This window comes from Nyctibius grandis, chromosome Z (assembly GCF_013368605.1).
Source record: "Nyctibius grandis isolate bNycGra1 chromosome Z, bNycGra1.pri, whole genome shotgun sequence".
NCBI lineage: Eukaryota > Metazoa > Chordata > Aves > Nyctibiiformes > Nyctibiidae > Nyctibius > Nyctibius grandis.
The window spans coordinates 92,687,760-92,711,666 of record NC_090695.1 but is presented as its reverse complement, the minus strand read 5'-3'; positions in this window follow the sequence as shown (position 1 = coordinate 92,711,666).

Sequence of the window (23,907 nt, the reverse complement as noted above, 5' to 3'; positions counted from 1 at the left end):
AGCTCTTGAGAACCCAAGCTAAAAGAAGCTCTAATAATCAAAAGAAAGTCTGTTATAGCAAAAAGTGTTATGGTATCAATAATTGCTAATGAGCAACTTCAGCAGCTACTTGCAGCAAAAATAAATCATCTGTCACTTTCAGAGAGCTGTGGTTCAAGGCTACCTGAAAAGTAGCGTAAGATTAAAGGAAAGCTAACTGAATTCCTAACAAAACCTTGTCCATCAGCTTACTAATGGAATACTTTGAGATAATCAGGGTGTTCATTAGCCAAAATAGGTCCTTTGCTCACACTGGGTTTTCCAGGTGCTGACAAACATCATGGCTAGAGTATCAAATCCTATCCACCAAATTAACAGGAACAGCAACTCTAAAGTCAGCATATAAAAAAGATATGTAGGATTTGGCCTCAAGAGATGAATAGGATCTGACCTAATTAGTGCTTATCAAGGATTGATATAGATTTAACTTGGCCAAAAATGGAGTCAGCTCATTTACTTCCAGATGAAATTTACTTTCAGGTCATTTTGTGTTAATACATTTATACTCTGCCAGCAGGATGTGCAAACAAAGTATTTTCCTTAAAGCAGTAGAATATTGCCTGTACAAAAGATAAAGCCCTAGCACAACCCTGCACCTCCCCACACACACATCATTTGGATTTAGTACTGTATCTTGCATTTTTGCTGTGCTTTCCCTGCATTTGGAACAGCAAAAATCTCAAGGTCATCCTGAGGAATAAAAGAGATGCATTTTGGAAGGTTTTTCTAGTTCAGTGCTGACTTCCAGCCACCACTATTTCAAGCCTGTGGTTCATATATGACTGGTCAGTACCTCTTCTTGCAGAACATCTTTTCTGGAGATGTAGCTATTCCTTCCACTCCACAGGAGGTATGCTTGGAAACACAGAAAGCAAGGAAGTAACTCAGTCTCTTTATGCAAGTATAATTGGTGAGTTTAAGGGAGTGCTGTTGTAAAACTATTTCCCTGTGACCTATTTTTGTAATCACACTGCTGCCATTAACAGTGAACATAAAACTGAAGAGAGAAAGTGGAAGAGAGGGAAAGAGCAGAAACACAAAGAAAACACTTTAGAAAAACAAATCAAGAAAATATCCTAATTCCAACACATAGTCTCACTGGGTCTTAGAAATTAATTTTATAGATATTACATTGCATATAACTGAGACTTCTACACAGCATTTGAAACAAAGCTCAAGTGAGGAAATACCTCCACAGAGACAATGTTTCATTACACTTGTACAGAAATATGATTGGAAGAGACTTCTCGGATCACAAGGCCAATTTTGGACAACTGGTGGCAATCAAGTCTTTGGAAAGAAAATGCCCGTTTTCTAGAGTGGATTCCCTAACACAGCTCAAGTCTGGAATGTGTTCATATGCGACAGTGGTTATACAGTTTTGCTTCTGCTAAGAGACCAAGCTGATGCTGAAAGAGCCTGTAAAAGAATTTAAGTGAGTCAGTGTTAATTCTTTTTTTTGAGATCTGTCCATTTGTTACACCAGCAGGCTTTCAGCAACGTTCAAGAACCACTAATTCAGCAAAGCTGATGTTAAAGAGCTCCTGCAGGTAGAAAATTAAGAGGTTGCCCCTGCAAGTTATTGTATTTTTTGCTCTTCAAGACTTTTGACCCAAGAAAAGCAGATTACTAGTCACTGGAAAACATCCAAGGACATGATACATCTCATTTTGTTTGGGTTCTGTTGGCTTTCAGAGAAATCTCTGTTCAAACAGCCAGTGTATATTAATTTAAATGATCCAAAATACTGACTGTAGATTTGAGAAAACAACGTCACGACCTCAGAAGAGCTGTTATGTTTCATATATAGCAAAACAATAACCTTTTATATAGTTTTGCAAAAGTGAGTTAGAATGCATGAAGCATCAGTTACATTTTCAAATTAGTGCCTCTAGCATGTAGTAAAGGTAGCTGAAATCTTTGGGGGTATCTGGCAGTGCTTCCAGAAATTGTTCCTGCTGGTTCTAATACAGTGCCAATATGATGTAGCAGTTTTCTATTTTTCTTCTGTATTGAGTGCACTGTAGGACTTATTAGTATTATTGATATATTGTAAAAGAATTATATGTCAATTACCACTACAGTATGAATAAACTTTTTTAATACCTTGCAAGAGATATCCCTTTCCTCAATCCCAAAGTTGTCTACATTCTAGATGCAGGAAAATCCAAATTGGAATTTACTGTGGATTAATATAGAAGACCCAGAGGGTTGTCTCAGGTCAGTTTAAAACAATGGAATTCTGCATTCTTACTGTATTTGCATACCTTACAGTGACACCCAGTTTTCATAAAAACTAGAGAGAATGTGGAATTCACAGTGGCATATCTGAGTTTTTCACTCTCTATGAAGGACTAATTTGAAAACACAGAGGTTTGTCCTACTATTTTAATAATGTTGTCAGAAATGCCAACAAAAACCAGACAGTCTCCAAACAAGACTCTGTACTTAACCTTTTTTGTTCAGAAGAGAAGATGAAAAAAATCAGTCTAGAGAGCCTTTGATTAATGTTTTCCTGTTCTTAGAAAAATAGAGGTTAACACAGTAGCCAAGCAGAGCTCAACTTTCTAAGTACTTCTGTTTCCAAAGAGAAAATACAAATATTTATAAAGCAGCAGTTTCAGTGAAAACCCTTACGTTATTTGGAGGATTTTAGAAGACTGCATTCTGCAGTACAACAAACACAGATAAATTAGTGAAAATATATGTAAATAATATATAATGTCCCTAAAGATGTTTTAAAGTTTGGCATTGATTACTGTACATTTGTATATCTTTATGACTTCTCATATACTATGCAATTTCACTGAGATAAAACTGATTTCTATCCAACTGATTTTTTTAATCATAGGAAGTTATTAGTATTTGTATTTCTTTAATCTTTATGGCTCACAGTCTTTAAATGACTATTTAAAAATTGCTGATTAGATGAAGACTACAAAATCCATTATAATGTGCCAAGAAAAACTAATTGTTAAAAAACAGCTAAAATAATTACTCTTATTCTTTGTGACTAAGTATCCCATTTAGAGTATGAAAAGAATCTTTACTCTTCAGTTTAACAGCTATTCGAGCACAGGCTGGGAGATGAACCATGCATGATTTATATCCTTGGCATTGCTGCTGTAGCCTTACTGGACTTGCCTAAGATCACCTAGATCAAAACCTCCAACATCAGCCACAAATTTCGTAGTTTACACTTTCTTGAATGAAGACCAGTGGCAAGTTAAGAAAGCAATCGTCAACATCAGTGCCCCAACTTTATATTAAGCATAACACCAGCTCCACATGAATTAGTGAGATTACCAGTAACCACAGGGCCACGCTCAGATTTCATTTTTGTCTCTTTCCATCACTGGAGTGGAACAAATACCTTGGGCAAGCTTATTTTAACCTGCAGTTCCAGGTCTTATTTCCCTGAACAAGGTATTTGGCAGTACTGGAATAAAGGATGGCACAGCTAAAGAGAGACTCCAGTTTCATGCCCCTTCTATGTCCTTGGTTTATTGTACAATGGGTTGGAGATTGTAGGACCTTTTCGTTTGCTGGATAAATGGAAGCTATTAACAAGGTCCTTGTAGTGGAACATTTAGGAAACATCGTGGGCTCTTCATTAGCGTAAATGCCAATATATTGCACTGCCAGTTATGTAAAAGAGCTAAAAACTTTTAGTAAGAAGGATGGAGGGGACAGAAAGAATCAATATTTTTTTTTATTTCTGCTTCATTTAATTTAAGCATTTTACATCTCTCATTTGTGAAGTGAATACTAAGTGAAAAAACCTCAGCACTAAACTGTACACATAGATCAATCAAGTAAACTGCGTGCTCATTTACACTTTGTTCGTAAGTTCTTTCCTGAAGTCTGAACCACACAGATGTCTCCAAATAAGCCATTTGGGGTAAGCCCACACTCAGTCTACCCTCTCTATGTATCACACACACAGTTTCTGCTTTCACCCACAGGAATGCAAATGCAGAGTAACACCAGCAAGGTCAATGGGAAAAGAGAATTTTAGTCATAGTCTGCACATTTGGGTTCAGCTTTCTGATAGCTGGCACTACTGCAGGGTGCAGCAGGAAATACTCAGGAATCGAGCAGTGCTTGTTAAGATTGACCAAATTTACTCTTTTGTTCCCTCAACAAAAATTATGGATGGCAGAGAGCTTTTCATCTCATCTAAAGATACCATTACAGTGTCAAGCCCTTTGAGGGCAAAGCTAGCTAGAGAATATAAATGATGAATTAAGATTTAACATTTTCCCAGGTGCTGAACATTCAAGATGTCTTACACTTCATGTTGGCCCACTTGTAAGCAATACAGATCATTTTAGTACATACGTGGTGCCTATACCATTGAACTTTACACTCTTTTCTTGGAGGAAGTTGCTTCCCAAATTTTTAACCTTGCAGGTTTCTGTGGGCCAAATTGTAGTCACATCAGTAACATAACCAGTGTCATTCATGTCTTCTATAATCGAATTCTCCTGTTTGCAGACAGCTGGCAAAAGTTTATGCAATTAAATGGCAGCTGAACAGTGCAGAATAACTTTGTGAAGCGCCATGCAACAAAGAATATATCTCTCCCTAGTAAATAGCTCTACCGATTTCTCATGGTCAAGACAACCTCTTGAGTCTAGTTAAGCAAAATATTTTTATTAAACAGTTGTCTATTTTTCTTTATGCTGCATTTTAAATTGGGAGGGAGTGAGACTTGTATTTATCTAGGAACCATGTAGGAAATCTGAAAAATAGGGATATAAATGAAATACTTTTCCCTAAGAAAAACAATATCTATGTAAAACATCCCTTATGTTCCCTTTTACTTGCGTTCCCATGCAGAGGTTCAGCAAGTTTATTCCATGGTATGAATACAGAACTAATGCCAAAATATTTATATGGTCCATAACTCACAGACCCATTTCATCAGCTAATCATAATCATTATTTTTGGATTGTTTTGACAACAAATTTGAGAACAGCACTGCGGAGCTTAAGAAAAAGAAATATTTTGCACATTCCTTGTTTGCTCAACTTCATTTTTCAAAGAACAAACAAATGAAAAATTTATATTGAGTGCTCTCTCCTGAATCTGTCCACATGATGCTAGTTTTTCCCCATTTGTTAAGAATGTGATTGGTGCTTTTAATCAGGGGACAATTTTAACATCATAACACACTGAAGAAAGAGAAAGTTGTATTAGAAAGTAGTTGTATTTTGAAGCAGTTACGAAAACTGCTTCTTAGTTTGGGACACACAAACAAAGCTCAAGCAAGTATTATTTTTTGTAAACCAGAATTAGTAGACTGATTATTTTCTAGTTTTACTATGAATCTAGTTAAATACAGCAAAGACTATAGACAATTCTGAAGAGATGTAAATACCTCTAAAATTAATTTTGCTGTTATAATATCACTTATTTAAATGTAACAATGAAAAATCTGTGCAACTCCAAGCACAGCTGAACCTCTGAATTAGGACAAATTTAAGTACCTTCTTTTGAGACCTCAAATGATTGTAAGAAGTTACACGGGCCAACAAAAAAAAATCCTTTTCACTTAGAATTTTCAGTTTCAGTAATTTTTTTGTTCTGTTGTAGAACTTTTTTTAAAACAATTGAGAAATAACACAGAACTTCACCCATCATAAACAGAGGGACCCTACATATAGCTAATAGGCCGACACTCTCACCGGAACTGAAGATGACTCCAGGTTCAAAGCTTTGTCTTGCTTCATTCTGACTTAGATTAGAGGCTTAAGCCTGTGCCATTGTGCTCTCCAGAACAGAGCAAATCCCTTTTAGCATTATCTGACTTTTTTTACATAAAACATTAACCAATTCAGCCCACTGGACTAATCCTAGTCCAGCAATCAGAGAATTCCCATGGGACACAGGATACTTGTGCCTAGTCCTGGTTCAGAATTTGGACTAATTGCTATGATTCACTTTTTTTTTCTGTTTTTCTAGAAAAAAAAATGCTGGTTTGGGCTAAGGAAATCTTTGCAGCAATGATCAATTTCTAGCATTTCACAAAATACCTTTTCCTTCAAATGAACAAAAAAAGTAGCCCGTTGAGGCTGTCACAGAACACCAGAACTAACCTCACTGCCCAGAACGGCATACAACCAGAGATGCTAGTGTGCAGCCCAGAGGTCTCGTGTTGAATCAATACAAGACAGTTTTAAGAAACGATATAAAATTGAAGATTGCATTAAGAGCCATCACTGCGATACATTCCTGTTTTCTCAGACACAGCTTTGGCTCATTTCATCTTGGTTATTTTCTGGGAAGACAGAGGGTGCTGTGGATGCTTTTGGGTGATTCATACAGTTCCCTCCCTTCAAGAAAACCCTAAAGCAACTCAGTTAATATGAAATAATTTTACTGGAGTTTTATTTGCAACCAGGCATGTCCAGAAAGAAGAAGGAGATCATGGAAGTTCACAGGTAGCCAGAGGAATTCTTTCTTTTCAAAGCATAGCTTGTTTCAAGATAACTTTTCAGAGAGACTGTAAGGTGCACCACGTTTCTATGGAGAGTGCAGCCCCATGTTGCTTGCTTTGTGACTGTAAGATGATGCAGCATTCTTAGAACACATCTGTGGGCAAAAACTGAGCTCCAGGTATTCAGATATATTTTAACCTGGAGAAAGAGAGAAGGAATAAAATCAAAATGCCAACTGCCCAGACAAGTGAATATTCTCCTTTCTTTAAAGCTCCTTATTTTCTCCTTCTAAATGGATACTTATTTAATGATAATGATATTCTGATTCTGAAGGTGTTGCAATTACACTGTACTGTGTCCTGCCATTTCACCTCCTGATGTGGCAGTCTCACTCAGCAGTACAAGGGCTTTGGATTCTCTGCTCCTGTCTCCTCTGTCACCAACGCAAACTTCCTTTCCACCAAACTCTCCCATGTGTTTGTTGTTGTTGCTGTTAGCTTGTTTTGGATTAGAACTTGATCCAACATACCGGGTGCCTTTACAAGAGGCTTCTGAAGATGACGGAATATTTTGAGACTTTTCCCCATCCACCGAAAGACACTGCCTAGAATGAGAATCTTGTCACTAGGAAACATTTAAAGAGATATTATCAAAGCTGCAGGTCCTAGCCTTAAGAAAAAGGAAACAAAGAAATGAGAGACATAGCTAAAGAAGATTTTCTTAACCTTGCAATTTCCCTCACCAAGCCATATGCTGCAGTTCCTCAAAGTGTATTGTTGCAGCATAGGGAGAACAATGAGTATTAGTTGAATAATCAGGATAGATTATCAAAATATATAAAATCAAAGTTTGTACCCTACAGCAAGCCATAAAGAAAAGCAGCCATCTGGAGCTCAAGGAATGTTTCTAGCTTTGTCAGTAAGACTTTATTATAAACACAAAATACAGGCTGCTAATTAAGAAAGCTACAACTAAGCACTCTCACTCTCACTAGGGATCTTTGTCGATACATGCTTTAACATTCAGATTTGTGATCTTCATGAAAAGCCCTTTAAGCCTCTAGGGCTACAGGAAACTGACCACAGGGACTTTGATGTCCCTTATTCACATCCAGCATCCAGAACAAGTCTGGACCAATAAGCACTAAGAAGTGTGTCTTCAGTTCTTGCCCAGTTCTTATTTTCTTGCTGATTTCAAGAACCTTCTACATGGCATTATGAAAACTAACAAACACAGAAAATCAACTGGAAATTCTGACAAGGAGCACAACCGCAGGTACCTGAACCACGCCTGTGTTTTTCTGAGGTTCTCAATCCCTATGATGTCTAAGTAATGCAACAGCAAAACCAAAGGAGCTTGTTGATCTCTACATAAAGGATAGCGAGAAAGAAAGGTACTGAAGGGTAAAAAAAAAAAAAAGCTATCAAATTATTTTCCATTTTCATTTAGAAAGGAAGGAAAAATGCACACTTTTTTACTTTAGTGGGAAATTTTGCTTCTGCTTTTACTGATGATGCTGAAGTTTTACATTTAACTTCTGGTAAGGAATATGCTTTCAAGAACCACATAATCCTGCATAATATATGCCTTTTGAGTTGCATTTAGAGCTTTCAGTATGAGCAATCATCTTCATAAAAATGTATACAAAGAATCAGGCTAGTACCCTTACTCTTCTGACTGATACTAAGCTTATGAGCACCTAGCATGCTCTTCCAGACAAGCTTCTTTTCCTTACTTACCAAGACAAATGTTTTCGTTCTTCACAAATAACTTCACGTTAACATTTGCTTTCCATTCAGTTTTCTACTCTCCTTTACAAATATATGTACCTCCAAGAATCTCAAAGTTCTCTACTTCTTCAGCTGCAGCATTTATAAAACAGCCTATGCTAGAATAACCATCATGTCACAAAGCAGTCGCTGGCTAAGCCAAGATCTGAACTCAAAAGGCCTGAATAAGAAATTTGTATTTACTCCGTGTCTTTAATCAGCCTGTTCTCCAGCCTGAAGAGATAACACAGGCACAAGCAGTCAATGTGAAACTGACTGCACTGGAAGACCACAAATGTGTATTCTGCACTGCTATGGGAGACTATTACAGAAAACACAGTTTTTAGAAGTCACTGATTTTAAAAGCTGGCTTTTGTTTGCCTTCTCTTTGAAGTGACAAAAGGCAGTCTTCTTAAACTCAACAGAAACGGAAGAGATCTAATCATGGTAGCAAATTGGACTATACATTCTTTCTAAATCAGAAAATTCACAATGGTACTGAACGCATTTGATACTTTGTTACTGCTTAGACTCTGTTTATATACACATGCTCATAAAGGCATGTATGTACACCACACACACAGAGCTTGTATTCACATAGCATTAATCTTCAGTGTAGTAAGCACACTGGAACACATCACAGAGCAGTGTTGCTCTCCCAAGCCATGGTCCAGCTTTAAAAAGAACAAACCACAGTGAGCTGAACATGGTGTGAACCCAGGGATACCTTTGTTCCCTCTTCTAGATGCAACAGACAGCGTTATAAAACAGATAGTTGCAGCAGAGACAGATCTGGGTCTGCTCAAAGCCATCTTAAAGATGGCTTGCAGAGTTTTCCATCCCTTCTACCAAGAGATCTCAGCAGTGGCCAGCAGAGGAATTTTGAAGGGCCAAACGTATCTTTCCCAGTGTGCACACAGAAGAGAAGGCATATAATTGTACGCTACAGTCACCTATTAATTTATCCATGCATATTTATAGGTTTTTCTAACCCAGAAGGTGCACCTTCATTCCTCCTGCTAATATACCAGCCATCTCCACCAGAACAGGACACAGCACAAATAGCAGCCCTTCTCGCAGTTAGATGTGGTAAACATTAGGTGCAATAAGAAAGGCTGTTCATAGAGCTTTCTGCACATAAGGGTTCTTCAGGATGTGTTCAAGTTTCCAGTTCAGGCTGTAGTTTAAAAAAAAGCTACTTTATTTCACATGATGAAAGGTGCCCTACTTATTGAGAAGACAAGTTACTTTTTGCTCTTTTGATTTCCTGCTGGCCAGGATGTACAGATGGGTCTTTGGGGAAAAAAAAAAAAAAAAAAGAAAAAAAGAAAAAAAAAAAAGGACAGATGATACTGAAGTACAGAAGAGATTAACAGGGTCACTAGCTTGCACTCCTGGGGTCTGGCTGAAGGATTCCTGCTTCTTAAAACTGTGAGTAGAGAGAGATGATGGATTCATCACTCAATGAAAAGTGAGTTATGACTTTGCAGTATGAACTTACTTGGCTGCTTTCCATTGCCTTGGCTCTTCAGGTTGTGAAGGCTCATGGGAAAGCACTACTTTGATGTTTTCCTGAATTTTTCTGTGGAACATATTAGACATGAGGCGTATCAGAGACAAGTTCAAAGCATCTGGGCTAAATTCACAGTTGGTATTGATTATTTTCTGCACTGCTTCAGGTGGCATTTTAAGCAGTTTATTTAATGTGCAAATAAGCATATAACCAAGACTATCTGACTAGGAACAATTGGTCTTTTGTAAAAAGATGTAGAACATGGAGTCACTAGGCTAAGACACACACATAATTATCTAACAACAGTTGAGTAGCGTGCTAGCATCTTCATCATGCCAAGAAGACAAGAGAAGTTGTGCTAACAATACAGAAATGTGGCAAGAGCTGCCAAGACATGTGTCATGTGAGATACAGGACATCTTACACCCAGCATGAAACTGGTCCTAGAACAGAGAAACTGCAATGCAATATAGTGAAAAACCCCTTTACAAAACTGTCATGGAAAGGCACCACATTTGTAGGAAAAAAATAAAAGTTAATCCTGCAGTCTGTATTCTTTTTTGTCTTGTATTTTGTCATGCTATCTTTGCAAACAAGGGACTATGCTTACCTATATTCATATCCTATTGAATATCAGAAAAAGGAATGTAGATCATGCCAAGTAGCTTCTGGTTTGAAGAATAAAGAACAAATTTTCTTTAAGGCTTCAACCTCTAATTATATCCATGTCTCTTCTAGGTTCTAGCAAGTTTCTAGGAATAGAGAAAGAAATTCAGGCCTCTATGAGCTTTTTGTCTTGCAAAGAGCTCCATGGCATAATGCTGCTGGGCTCATGTCAGTCCATATAAACAGACAGAGGTTTAATCTTCAGTTCAATTTGTGTCTTCCAGAAACAAACTTGCAGTCTGCTGACAGAGACAGAACAACCTGTTCTCAAATCCCACCACCCTCTCAATCCCTGGCTGACTCCTGATTCCTGTGCATCATGACCTAGAAGAGAGTAAGAACTGACTCTCCTTACCTCCAAGGATCTCTCCTGGACTGTTTTTTGGTTTCTTTTTTCCCTTAAGTGCCAACCTTGTCATGTGAAGGTTTTGTCAGGATGCAGAGACACAATCCATGGAATCTACTGGGATGCTGCAGGCAGGGAATCCTAAGGCATTCCCTTCCAGCACAAAGCCCTTCGGACCAGGCTGCCATCCATGCAGGGCTCTCCTGCCAACTGCTATGCATGAATGCTCACAGTATCCTTTGCTTTGGACACAGGTACCTTGGATGGTTAAGACAAGAAAGCAGCATCCTGGTTTGGTACAGCTGTTTGCACTTTGGCTATTTGCTTTAAGCTCTGTGCTATACAGCTGCTGCTGTCCAGAAACATGACCTTCATCCAATGAACATACTCTCTATATCTTAACAACTGCCACCTTGCAGGAAAAGCCAATGAGTGTCAGCTAGTAAATCTGGTGATAGATGAGCAGGGAAAGAAGGAACTGGACTGTTCTGAACTTCACTGGCTGTAAAGGGCTAAGAAGGTCAGGAGGAATATAGCCTGGGCATTAAAATAATCCTGCCTGATTCCCAAAAAATAGCAAATCTGTTGAGTACAGGAGGTACCATTTTTAAGTCTAATTTCTCCTACCATAACCACATTTTAACAGCAAGCACAGCAGGCTTAACTATAAGGTCTGACAGAAATTTCCAGTTTTTGAATCACAAGTTCCATTTTTAAAGCTTATGTATTTCTTCATATTCAATGCCTGCTCTGAAAGCTCTATCACTGATATAGATAGAGCTATATTGAATGGACTCAGTAAAGGTCTGTGATTGGAAACAGATCAGCCCCATCTTGTTCTTTGGCATACCTGCCCTTCTGGAAGGAAAGCTCTGAAATATTTTGTGCAGCGTAGGTCTTCCTAAGTTTTTTGCTATTGTTCCTTTTAGTGAAGCTAGAGCATCAACTGCATGCACTGGAGCAAATTTGTTGGCTCCATTTCCACAGATCCCTGAGGGTTATTTTACCTCATTTGATACTAAGCCTTTCTACCACACGATTCCGGTAATAAAAAAACACTGAAACACATCACAGTTACAAAAGAAAAAAAAAAAGCTAGAAAATGAAGCAAATTTCTCTCCCATTCACTTCAAAATGAGAAAGACTGCTTTTAGAGGGTTGGCTGTACCAAAACAGACAAACTAAGTTTGTGTTTCAAATTGGCAAATTTAGAGTAAAGAAAGTATTCTGTGCTTCAAAGAATGAGTAAGTTAACATGTCTATTTTGTGATCTCATTAACTTTGAAAATAAAAGCTAACATTTTCAGAAGTTTATCAAAAGCATATTGTTTCCTTTAGGGTCAGAACTTTTCTTCTGAGCTGCACGTACGCTCAGGGTAAACAGGAAGTCTCTGACTCACTCAGTAGATGGGCAAGAACTTTATGAGCATTAGCAAAACCAGCAAGAAACAAGCCACTGTCCTAGTAAGCAATTGATAATCTCTGGCCCAAACACTGTAATTAAATGTATGGGTATGTCTCATTTTGCTGACTCTGTTGTGAATTAATGCAGTGGGATTCCACAGAAATGTCTGTGTGAATCCACCAACAAAATGAATGTCAGCACAGATCATAAAGACCTAGGACAAAACACCCTAAAATAGCCCAAAGAAACATATGAATTCAATGACATTAAAGGACCGTATATCAAACACATTAGCAGGCATCCCGCTGCTGCAGCTACCAACTAGCCCTTCTCTTCCAGTTTGCAAAGTCTCATTAAAATACATTCTTCCTCATTTTTTTCTGTGCCACAGGAACACAGACATAAAAGAGAACTTAATGTGGGACACTATGGGCCAAGTTCTGCTGACAATGTCAAAGTCAGTGATAAATCTCCCTTTGGCTTAGAAATGGAGAATTAGAAGCCAAAAAATAATATGAAGTAGTAACAGACCTCTTTAAAAACAACAGTGTAACTTTCACTTGCAAAGCAGACAACTTCCAAGAGATTGGTTGATGTTGAAGTCAGAATATAGTGTTTAAACATTTCTCTGTGCAACTGAAGCCTTAGGCAGAACTGCTACATCTCTCGAGAATGGGGGGTTATATTTCTTTCTTCATCTGAAAGGTGATTTCATGCTTCAGGAAGTAAAGAAAGTTTATGCATGGACAATATAAATGCAGATGCCTCCCATAATGATTGACACCAGAGGTCGTGCAAGTGGAGTTTCATTTCTACTCCCAGTAGATCATGCAGCCAAGTGAATTAACGTCTCTTTAGTAATTAGAAAGTCAAAGTTTTGACAGGTCTGGCTTTCCCCCTTGAAACGGGCTCAGTTCAGAAGGCCTCCTTGAGGTCTGATCTGCTCTTCACAATTACCTTTTTTAATAGACAATATGAAAGCGAGTGACACTCAAAGTGTACTGTCATATAGAGGCAAATTTCTTTCCCCGCAAAGGACATAAGTGGCAATGAAAGAAACTCTTACATACAGCAAGCAGCTAAATCTCTGTCAAAAAGAAGTATTAATTTCATAGAGCTGTCAGAAAACTGTCTCGGTCCCAGTCCTAAATGTATGTCTCAAAATGAGAGACCTTTTCCAGTTTATATCTGAAACAATAATGCTGTTCATGTAGAAGATAAGCAAAGTATATTCCTAACAAGTTGCTTTTGCAATTTGTGTTCTTACCAAAGAGGGAATTTTCCAGTACGAAAGAAAAGCTATTGAGCTACAGCCCAAATATTGTGACAAATAGTAAAAACTGCAGCTCAGCATTTTCCCCTGCTGTGTATATTCAGACTGTCGCCTAACTACTTCTTGAATAAAGGTATACAAAATATAACACAGTATTGGAATATCAATAGGGTAACAATAATTCTTCTGGTTCTTTTGAACCTGATGGCAGGTTGATTTGGCCCTTGCAGTCAAGTCTGTAAAATCTGAAGTAGAATATCTTTATGCTCACTTCTAGCCACACCAAGCCCACTGTGTCTCTGCTAGAACACTGCTCAATCAAGCCCATTCCTTGATCAATGGATTTTCTACCATAGCACATGCAAGTTCCAATGTAAAGTCCCCACATTTATACACTGACCTACTGGACAAATGGCTTTGTTTGCAAACCATTTTTACAAACGCCATCGAAGGCCCATTTGGCAAAGTTCTCAGGAATCACTCTCTGCTATGCAAAACAGGAAAACTTTTCTCAAGGCACCACTATAAAACCTGATGCTTACACTTAGCTTTTATTTGTTATTCATCTGTTTTCTTCAGTTCCTAAACTGTACAAATGCATTGCTTCTAACAAGTGATGCCTTACCAGCTCTATGTTAAAGACAACACTTTGGTGCAACTGCTACTGTAGAAAACTAGAAGCATGCTCAACACGGCTATTTAATTCACCACTTTTCTAAACTGAGTATCTTTGTATCATGTAGGAAAGATTTCTTTTCTTCATTATAGTTATTGTTTAAGTGAGAATGGAGACAAATCCATCCAATTTATAGCCTTTCTCTTCAATTTTTATTTGCACAGTCTCTAACTTCTGTGCATTTTCCAACCCAGGGAACATCACTAATAAGTTTATGAAGTTATCATTGGTTAAGTGATAGCAGAGCATTAGTGTATATAATAGAAACTTCTTCTTTGACATGCAGCTGCTGTGGGAAGAAAATATCAAAATGGTAATACCATCAACCAAGAACAGTGTAGTGTCTGGGAGAGAGACAGAGAAAGAAGGAATATCAACAGGAAGTCTAAAAGCAAACAGAACTAAAATCAGCATTAAGCCCATAGCCTTCTGGGTGACAACAGAAAAATGACAGCAAGTATCATCCAAAAAAATTAAAAGAGCAGCATAAGCATTCAAGCTTCAGTGCCAAATATTAACCGACATGGGCTAGAAAACCCCCCTGTACAGGTTATCGTAATACTATCCATCTCCTCTGCAGCATCTGGTCCCTGGCACTACCAGCGACAAGACAGACTTGCTGTTTCCCTGAGCTGATCTGGAATTTCATTGCCTTTTTCCTATATTCCTCATTATTCAGCCAGCTTCATCCAAAAATATTTTCCTAACCTTGACCAACATGTGATGCTGATTACAAAGAGAAAGTCTACACAGAGAAAAGGGAGAGTTACTTAGAAAGAACATTCAAGTGACCAGATAGATACTTCGCTAATACACAATCCTCCATCTTACTCTACAGCTTAATTCACTGCTACTGCCTGACTGTCACTGTTCTGGAGCTATGCAATGCAACAAAGAAAACAAGATATTACTCAATTTTGCCAGTGTCTCTTTCTGTAATATTCAGGATTATATATTACACCATGGCAGGTAATGCTGACTGCTTTCAAAGGTAATTTCTTGATGGCAAAGTCTGAGGAAACTCAGACTTTGGCAACAGGAAACAACCACAGTAAATATACATACAATGTTCTCCAGCAGAAATTGTACGCATTTAGCACCGCTGACTTGCATAACTTCTTACCTAGTCTAATACTTGTTACATCATCAGCTCCAAAGTATTTTAACAAACAGGATTGAGACTCTTGCTACAACGAAGTTGTAGTGATCTACCCCAGCTGAGGATCTGATCCTTTTTGCCCTTGGACAGTGTCCAAGAGCTCCAGCAGCCTATTTGAGAACTATCCCAACATTTGCGTTCCTGGATAAAAAATAGACAAGAAGGAACATAAAAACATTCTCCCAAAGACAATTTGGAAATACTTCTTAAGACACTATTGAAGCATTGATCATTGTCCAGCTGACCTAGACAACAGACTTCAAGGTTAACACTTCCCTCGACCTACTTTCATTCTCTCAAAGATAAAAATATCTTCAATTTCACACTGATCAGGACTCCGGGTTAGAGAAATGATAGATAATGATTTAATATCTCTCTCTTTTTATTGCATCTCTTCCCTTTTCCTGTAACTTTTTCTCATGCCCTTTTTCAATCAGATGTTAGTTTAAGTCTGTATGTGCCACGTTAAGTAGGACATTCATCTTTCAGCTGGTGAAAAAGTGCATATGCTGAATGGAGCAGTCCTAGTTTAACTGCGAATTTGACCAAATACATGCAGAGGCAGATCATGGGGGAATCAAGCTTCTCTGCCAACTTTTCTGAACTTTTTAATGACCTCTCTTTGTAGCAGTGATTTTCCACATGAAAGGCAAAACGTTTGGTACTGTGTTCCCTTGAAGCTTACCAAAGAGAACAAAATATGCACACAAACCTGATGAGAGATACCTGAAGAATGAAAAACAGGACTCCATAACAGTGAACCATCCTGGGTTTTATGCCTTTTTACCTCTTCCTTCCAATCTTGACTACAGCTTTGTCAAAGCATTTAAAAAATAATGAAGTCTGATAAATGGAGCTGTTGTTAAGATAGGATAACTACAGCATCTTTTGATAGTAACAAGCTTTTAACATGTCAAAAATACATTATGTTTAATTACTGTATACTTCAGACAGCTGAGGTCTAAATAGACCATTGGAGAATAACAATACTATCATTACTACACTTGTACTGTAACTTAGACCAAAAAGGTTTCTATGAGTAGGAGTAATACAATAGAGTCCTTCATCTTCCTCTCATTTCTTCACCTTCATGATAATAAAAATTAAGGAACTCCTGAACAGAACCACTCTACCCTCACAAAGGCTCATTCAAAACAACAGTGTGAGTCCTGTCTACCTACGAATATGTGAGATAAAGTTTAAAAACTCACTACATGACTAGGCATTCACAGGAACAGAAGTCTCAGAGGCTGTCACCAGAGCCCTAATATCATAGGCTGCAAGAATACGGTGAGAACAGGCTGAGATCAGTCATAGCGTCAATATCAGGTCTCAGGAGTCCCCTGGAGTTCAAGAGTGCTCCTGAGCACTCTCTGGGGTACAGCATGGACACAGCCATCCAAAGAAACATGAGATTATAAGACACTTAGATCTTTTCAAAAGTTTTTTCCAAGTTGAGGAAATTTAGGGTGTGGAACCTGTTCTATACTTCAGACTATCTAGATTTTATTTTGACTATTTCAAACGAACTAGAAAGTACAGAAAATTTGGACAGTACTTCACAAGCATCAAGTAGTGTATGTCCAGATAAATCCATTCATGTACACATTCCAGTACACCTTCACGAAGAATAAGACAAATACATAACTACACATTACCACTGCTAATGAAAAATACCCCATCCCCCTTTCATAACTTTCTGACCTCTCTCCTTTGATTCAAGGAAATAATACCATCATTGCACTGATGCTGCTAAGAAGATAAGTGAAAATATATTTGAAAACTGTGAAGGTTTGCATATGATTCTCATGTCAATAATTTGCTGCAACTTTTTGGGAGATAGCCTGGACATGAAGTTCACGCAAACTATCTCTTTGCAGCCTTAGAAAGCACAAAGCATTTCAACACTACAGTTGTAAAAATTTCCTTTAGCAAAAAGATGTTCAGAGCCTTACAAGATTAATACCTTCACATCAGACTATCAAACAACATGGGTGTAAGCTATTTGATACTTTTAGCACTGATCAAAGGAAATGACTTACGAACAGTCCAAGCACAGCACTTATAACCATAGCTAAGGGAAGTATTTTCAGTAACCGCATTCACTGTGCAAGCCACAAAGAGCCAATCCAAAACCTGAGACAATCGGATTTTTATTCAGAGACCAACTGACAAGCGCTGCTCAGAGTCCCAGACTTTCACAACAAAATCCAAATTGGATGTTTCTTTAGAGTATCAAATAGGCATTCAATGCTTCTACTCACATAGACAGATGAAGAGATGCTGTATGTGTATCTTCTACATATTTGTCTTCAGAAAGGACAGTGGGGAATGAGAGAAACAAAGCACAAATACAAGGAAATAAAATGGCTCTATAAAACACCTTACAGGAAAAAAAAACATTGATCGGGATTAATACACATGGAGCTGAACACCTCACCAAATCATCAGGCTACATTGCAGCTGAAAATCTAGTGTCTGAACAATAAAAACAGTAAATATTATTCAAGTGTATAATATTGATCCTTCTATCCTATAAAATCCTAAAGCACCTCACAAGCACTAGGCACAGAAATCCATGGATCACAACAGCCGTTGAGACAAACCTGTAATTCTCAATAGCTTAAGGCATTACTAAAACAAGAAAATACCAAATTATAAATTTTAGGAAATTGACAAAAGCACTAAGAAAAGGATTCAGTAGAAATCAGCTAAAAACTTTAGAACATCGATAGTATTTTTTTTTCCCTTTTCCTTCTTTCATGTTTCTCTTTTTTGTTACTCATTAATAGTCTTCACTAAGATTGAAAATCAGACTCTCCTACTTTGGTTTTCCCAGGGCACAAATAGAAAACATGATTGATGTCCTGATCACTTGCTTATAGCAAAATACTAACCTTCTGTATTGCTAATTTTGATCTAACAGGGAAAAACCCAAAATTATTAACTCTTTCCTTTCCTTTTTCTTCTTATCATATCAAAGATATTTCAGATTCCGTGTCAGAGGAATGAATCAAGGAGATACAAAAGAGAGTTTTAGTTTATTAAAAAAACCCATCCTAAGCCATGTTCTCCCTATAGTTCAGGAAAGGTGAATTTCTGTCAATCACTACTGGGAACTACAGGAGGGGGAAAAAAAAAAGAAAACAACAAAAAGGGCTCTATTACCTTCTCTGACAAACTACTGCAAATTTAGTTACAACATAATATATTTACTCCTGATTACAGTGCTGACTAGTGTGTAGCCTTGGGATGACCAAAAATCACATCATCAACAAATTCCAAGCCATTTTGCTTGTCTCTGTAATTGTCCACATTTGGCAGGCATCCATTTTTCACTATGATGGGATCCCCCTCAAAGACTAGAAAAGTGAATGGAAGAAGAAAAACCCTTCCACCCGTTTAATGCTTCAATTTTATCTTTTATTCTCTCCAATAGTCTTTAGGAAAGAACACAGACTAAAGAGGAAAGCAGCAATAGCCACAGGCAAATACACGTCCCCATATTTTTGCCGGATGGAACATGACTGGGGAACTGTAGAAGTTGGATATGGAACATACCCACCTTCCAAAATCCAGGTCAACTCTTTCTCCCTGAATAGTTTTGCAGTCTGCACTTAGGCAGCTTTTAGCTGAGCTTCATCTATGTTTTGTGCATTTCCAATCTCACATACCCACCATCTGGAGAGGCAATTCTAAGGGTAGAGCTGGGGAATGCATCACAACAAACTAGTCCTTTTTTTTTCATATGACTGAACTGCTGAGAATCTGAAACACACTTTTATTGCAGCACAGTGAAACCTAGTGACAGATGGTAATAATCACGTAAAAATAAATCTCCTTTATGCAGCCAGCTTTTACATTCATTGAACAAATCATTAAACCTACAATATATTTGTGTGTGTTGTGCAATGCAGCAGCAGCACTGCAGGGCATTTTTCTTAAAAAGCTCATGTTCACTTACCTATCATTACCACTAGGCATAATGGGTAAAGTCTTAGTCCTTACAAAGTCAATGACAAAACTCCACTCCTTCAGTGAGGACCAGGATTTCACCTAAAGAAACTACCCAGCATAGATAATACCAAATTAAAAGTATACATTAAAATACCTCAAACTCTGAAGAAGTGCAGTTCATGAACTAATCATTGTAACTAAAGCTGTAAAATGGACCAACACAGACAAATGTAAACCTATCAAGTTATACCCTTTGTATCACCTGTGACTACCTATGACATTGCATATGCATGTTGGTATGACAAGCCTTCTTGCAACATATTGAACTCTACAGCACAAGGAGGGTGGGGAGGAAGTCAGTGTATTTGAATTTATTTATCCAGTCCAGACTTAGGAATCAGCAATCTGAAGTAAAGGATCCTTATATGTGAATTAATGGAATAATCCTGAAGATACACACACTTCTCTGGAAACTAGGGCTGGCTAAAATATAGCACATTTCATCAACCAATCATCAGTCGCTCCACAAAGAGGGGATAATTTTCTTTATTCCGCAGGTGGCAACACTGGGCTTACAAAGGCAGTTGCAGAAAAGCAAAAGGATGAACACTTTTTCTGACTCCCTCTCTGCTGGGCCACATGATGTTTAATAATCATATCCTCCTAGAAGTGGATATTTACAGCCCTTTGTCTCTAGCAGGATTGTCACAGACTGAGGCAATCTTCTCCTTCCTTTACACACAATAAAAACAAGTTAACAGAAATAGACTAAAGAAGTAAAAGATAAGGCATCTAATCGAGATACTACTGTAATTAATGTTTTCCATATCCTCCTCTCAGTCCCTACACAATTTCCTGGGGGTTACAGAAAGTAACAGGTTAGAAAATACTCCATCTTAAAATATTAGTAATTAATGTCTTTATTATCTCATTATTTAAAAACCAAGTTATACTGGGACTTCTTATAGTAGAAAGGTTGCAGGATCTTTTCCTGCAGAGGGAACCCTCACTTAAAGCTGAAAAATTACTACTATTATTACCACTATTACTTTCCACTGCAAATAGCAACGGAGTCTGATATCATGAGGACTTACCTGATGATTCAGTTTCTTAAATAAACTCCTGCTAAAGTTGTACTTTACTAGCCCACTCTCAGGAGCAAATACCTGTAACCAAGCACTCTAAAGGTATCATTATGGGTAGTACATTGATCATTATCACATGAAAGCAATCAGCACAAAGCCAAAAGGAGATACTTCTGAGGCAGAGTAAACTGTCTTTAGACTCCAAGTTTTCCAGACAAGGACTATCTTTTGTTTCAGTGTTTGTTCAAGTCTTCAACAGGGAAGTCTGCTAGGTACCTCTGTCAGCGTATAATGTCACAAGAATCAATAAAGAAGGCAAAATGAGAAGATGAGGAAATATTTCAGGAAGTGCAGGAAAACCTCTAGTAGTGTGATCCCTTACATCGCTTTTTATCCTCTCAGAGGAAGAGATGAAAGGCCCAGTACTTGAGACATTTCAAGGTAGCCTACATAAGGCACTAGAAAGGTACAGGGCAGGGAATAAGTCAGAGCGGAAGGGACTTTGTCCACGCTGCTAGATACATATTTCTATTAATTCAAGGTTTCTATGATCATTACACATGTTAAAAAATGAGAAATGAAAATAATAAAAAAAAATTGTGATTCCAAATTATATTTTAGTTTTAACATTGGGCCCATCAGTACAGCATCTTTATTCTCCTTTCATCTCTGTTCAACACACAACTGGTAAGCATTTCTAAAAAGGGTGTACTGTGAAAACAGCCAAGAGGCTGTGGTTGACTGAAGAACCAGAACATAAGCATAACACTTGTGGGAGGGAAGAAGGGGGAAGAAGACAAAATAACAAAATGTAAAGCCTTGGTCTAGTTCATTTTGATTGAGATAAGGAATCAAAACAATAAAGACTTAATCCAAACCTCTTTAAACAGGAAACAGCATTGGAAATCCCTGTAAAATTAAATTGAGTCAGATGAGTATTGCTTTAAAAATTGTTTTCCTGTATTTGTGAGGACAGGCCTTACTAGAAGCGAAAGTGAATAGGTAATTCCAAACTTCTTTTTAGCTTCAGAAAGTTTCACCTGGTATCCATTTTAGAGACTGGAGACTCCAGTTGTAGAGCTAGAGCTGGATCTGTTTCTCATTTTGTGCTTACTTCTCCACCCAACCTCAACTATAAAGAATGTCTAGACCACATCATGCCCAAGATCCTGTGCACATCTTCCAAAGCAAAACGTTTTTCAAAGGAAAGCTTCCTCATCAGATGCAGAGCTCTGGAATATGGTGTTCACAAGGTCAGATGACGAGCTCAAGACTGGAATGATACTGTGCTTACTCTAAGCAACTCATTGAACATTGGAAGAGGAGGACAGCTATCCCCTCCCCACAGTCATTGCAAGTAAACAGCTTTTGAAGGTAATTCTCCTTCCCGTTAGCCACAAAACTGCTACCAAAGCCACATATGTGCTGACACATACTTCAGAAACACACATTCAGCTGCCACACATCCTTATCCAAGATGATGGAAATGCTTATTTTCTTATAAATGGGACCTCTAAATTACACAGAATCACAGAATCAATCGATCAGGTTGGAAGAGACCTCTGGGATCATCAAGTCCAACCATTGCCCTGACACCACCATGTCAACTAGACCATGGCACTAAGTGCCACGTCCAGTCTTTTCTTAAACATATCCAGAGATGGTGACTCCACCACCTCCCTGGGCAGCCCGTTCCAACGTCTAATGACCCTTTCTGATTGCTGATACCACAGTCACTCCTGATAATATTAAAAAAAACCAAAAAAAAATACAAAGTCTAAGGATAAGGTGAAAGTGAAGGGGAAACCATCTGTTCCCACAGACCAGAGCCCAGCAAGAAGATGATGAAGCCAAATGAAACACAAAAAGAAAATAAACTCAGCAAAACTGATGAAGCAAAAGCCAGGGTAAAGCAGTTTTTATAACAACAAACAGTGTGTTCTCCTTCCCTCTGTGAAACTAAAAGCCTGTCAATCCCCAATGATATATGTATGTGCAAACATTTACACACACTTCACGTTTTCCTACGTGTATAGAGCAATGATTGCAACACAAACAACATGCATCTCAAACCACCAGCAAACAACTAAAGGAAGCACTGCCAAACCTGGTGTCACACCCAGGTTTTCTTCCATTCTTGAAGCCTCTCTCCTTCCTTCCCCTTTGCTTTTGCTAACCCTGTTGTGGCGTATATCACTCATTTAATCAGGCAACAGGACTCCAATGTATAGGGCAATATATCTTTACTATCAAAACAGGTGAAGAAAACCTCCAAACACTATTCCTTGAAAACAGAAGCAGGGGGAAAATATCTTTAAAAACATGGCAGAGAAAACTGCTAGGTAGTAAGTTTTGCTTAATTCCCCACATCTGCAGCTCTCTGGTACTGTGTTTGAAACAGTTAATTGGCAAGAGGGTCACAATACTCTGTCAAAGATGATTCTCCCTTCACAAGGTTTCCTGCATATTTCACAAAGGAGATATACTCTGCTACTTCCAGGGGCCTGCAGGAACCACGTAGTCACTTCAAAAATAGTTTTAAAAACAACTGTATCCTGTAAGCACCCAGGAGCTGAATTCTAACTCAGCCTCCTGGCACTATTATGCACTATTGTGGGGTCTTTTTTGAAAAATAAAAATAAAAAATCAGTAGGGCATACTCTAAGGAGGCGCATATTCTGTTGCAAGATCTAGTTTATTTTGAAGCCTCCAGTATGAGGTCAAAACAGCAAACAGCATTTAAAAGCAAAGAGAATGATAGATAGGACTCAGGACTACAGAGTCCTTGTCCAGAGACTTGTCAAGTCTGCTGTCCTGCCTCTGGCATTAACCAACTCACAGTGCTCCAATAAAGGGGAAAACATACCCAAACAACCCTCATAAAGCACCTATAGAATGGCATAATGATAGACATGTAAAGAGGAAAAATTCTTTCTTGGCCTCTGTGGCAAGCAGCTTATATTTTCAAGTATTACATTTGATAGACCTTTTTTAGCTTGAATAACCACAAATTGCATTCTTGTCCGTACAAAAATCCTGAATGTATAATGGAAAATCCTATAGCAATTCCTAAAATAATGGGGGTTCAGCAGAGGCTTAATGGTATTTCAAAAGCGTTTCTATGTAAATAGAGATGAAATGAGAGTACATTATATTTAATGAGCTTACTGCATGGCTTGTTGGTTATTTTTTTTTCTTAATTAAAGGTGCAATCCTGCAAAGTGCTACACACTGACCTCAGACTTAGAAAACCTGTTCAGCACATTCTTAATCCTAACTAATTAACAAATTCTTATGTATGTTTAGTGCAGTCAGGCCAGAAAGATCAGCACCATGCAGGACTGAACCCTAGGAAATTGGTTTGCCCTATTGAGTTTGTTTCTGCACAGCTTAAAACAAAACCTTGCAAGAAAAGGCCCAATTGACAGAAGACAGAACAAATGCTTATGGAAATATAAATAAAATGCACAGGTGATGCTGTGTTGGCAGCTTTTAGGTATATATCACATCAAAAGGTATGTTCTCCAAAAATCCGTCAGACAAAATTGCCACAACTGAAAAAGGCTCACAAGAGTA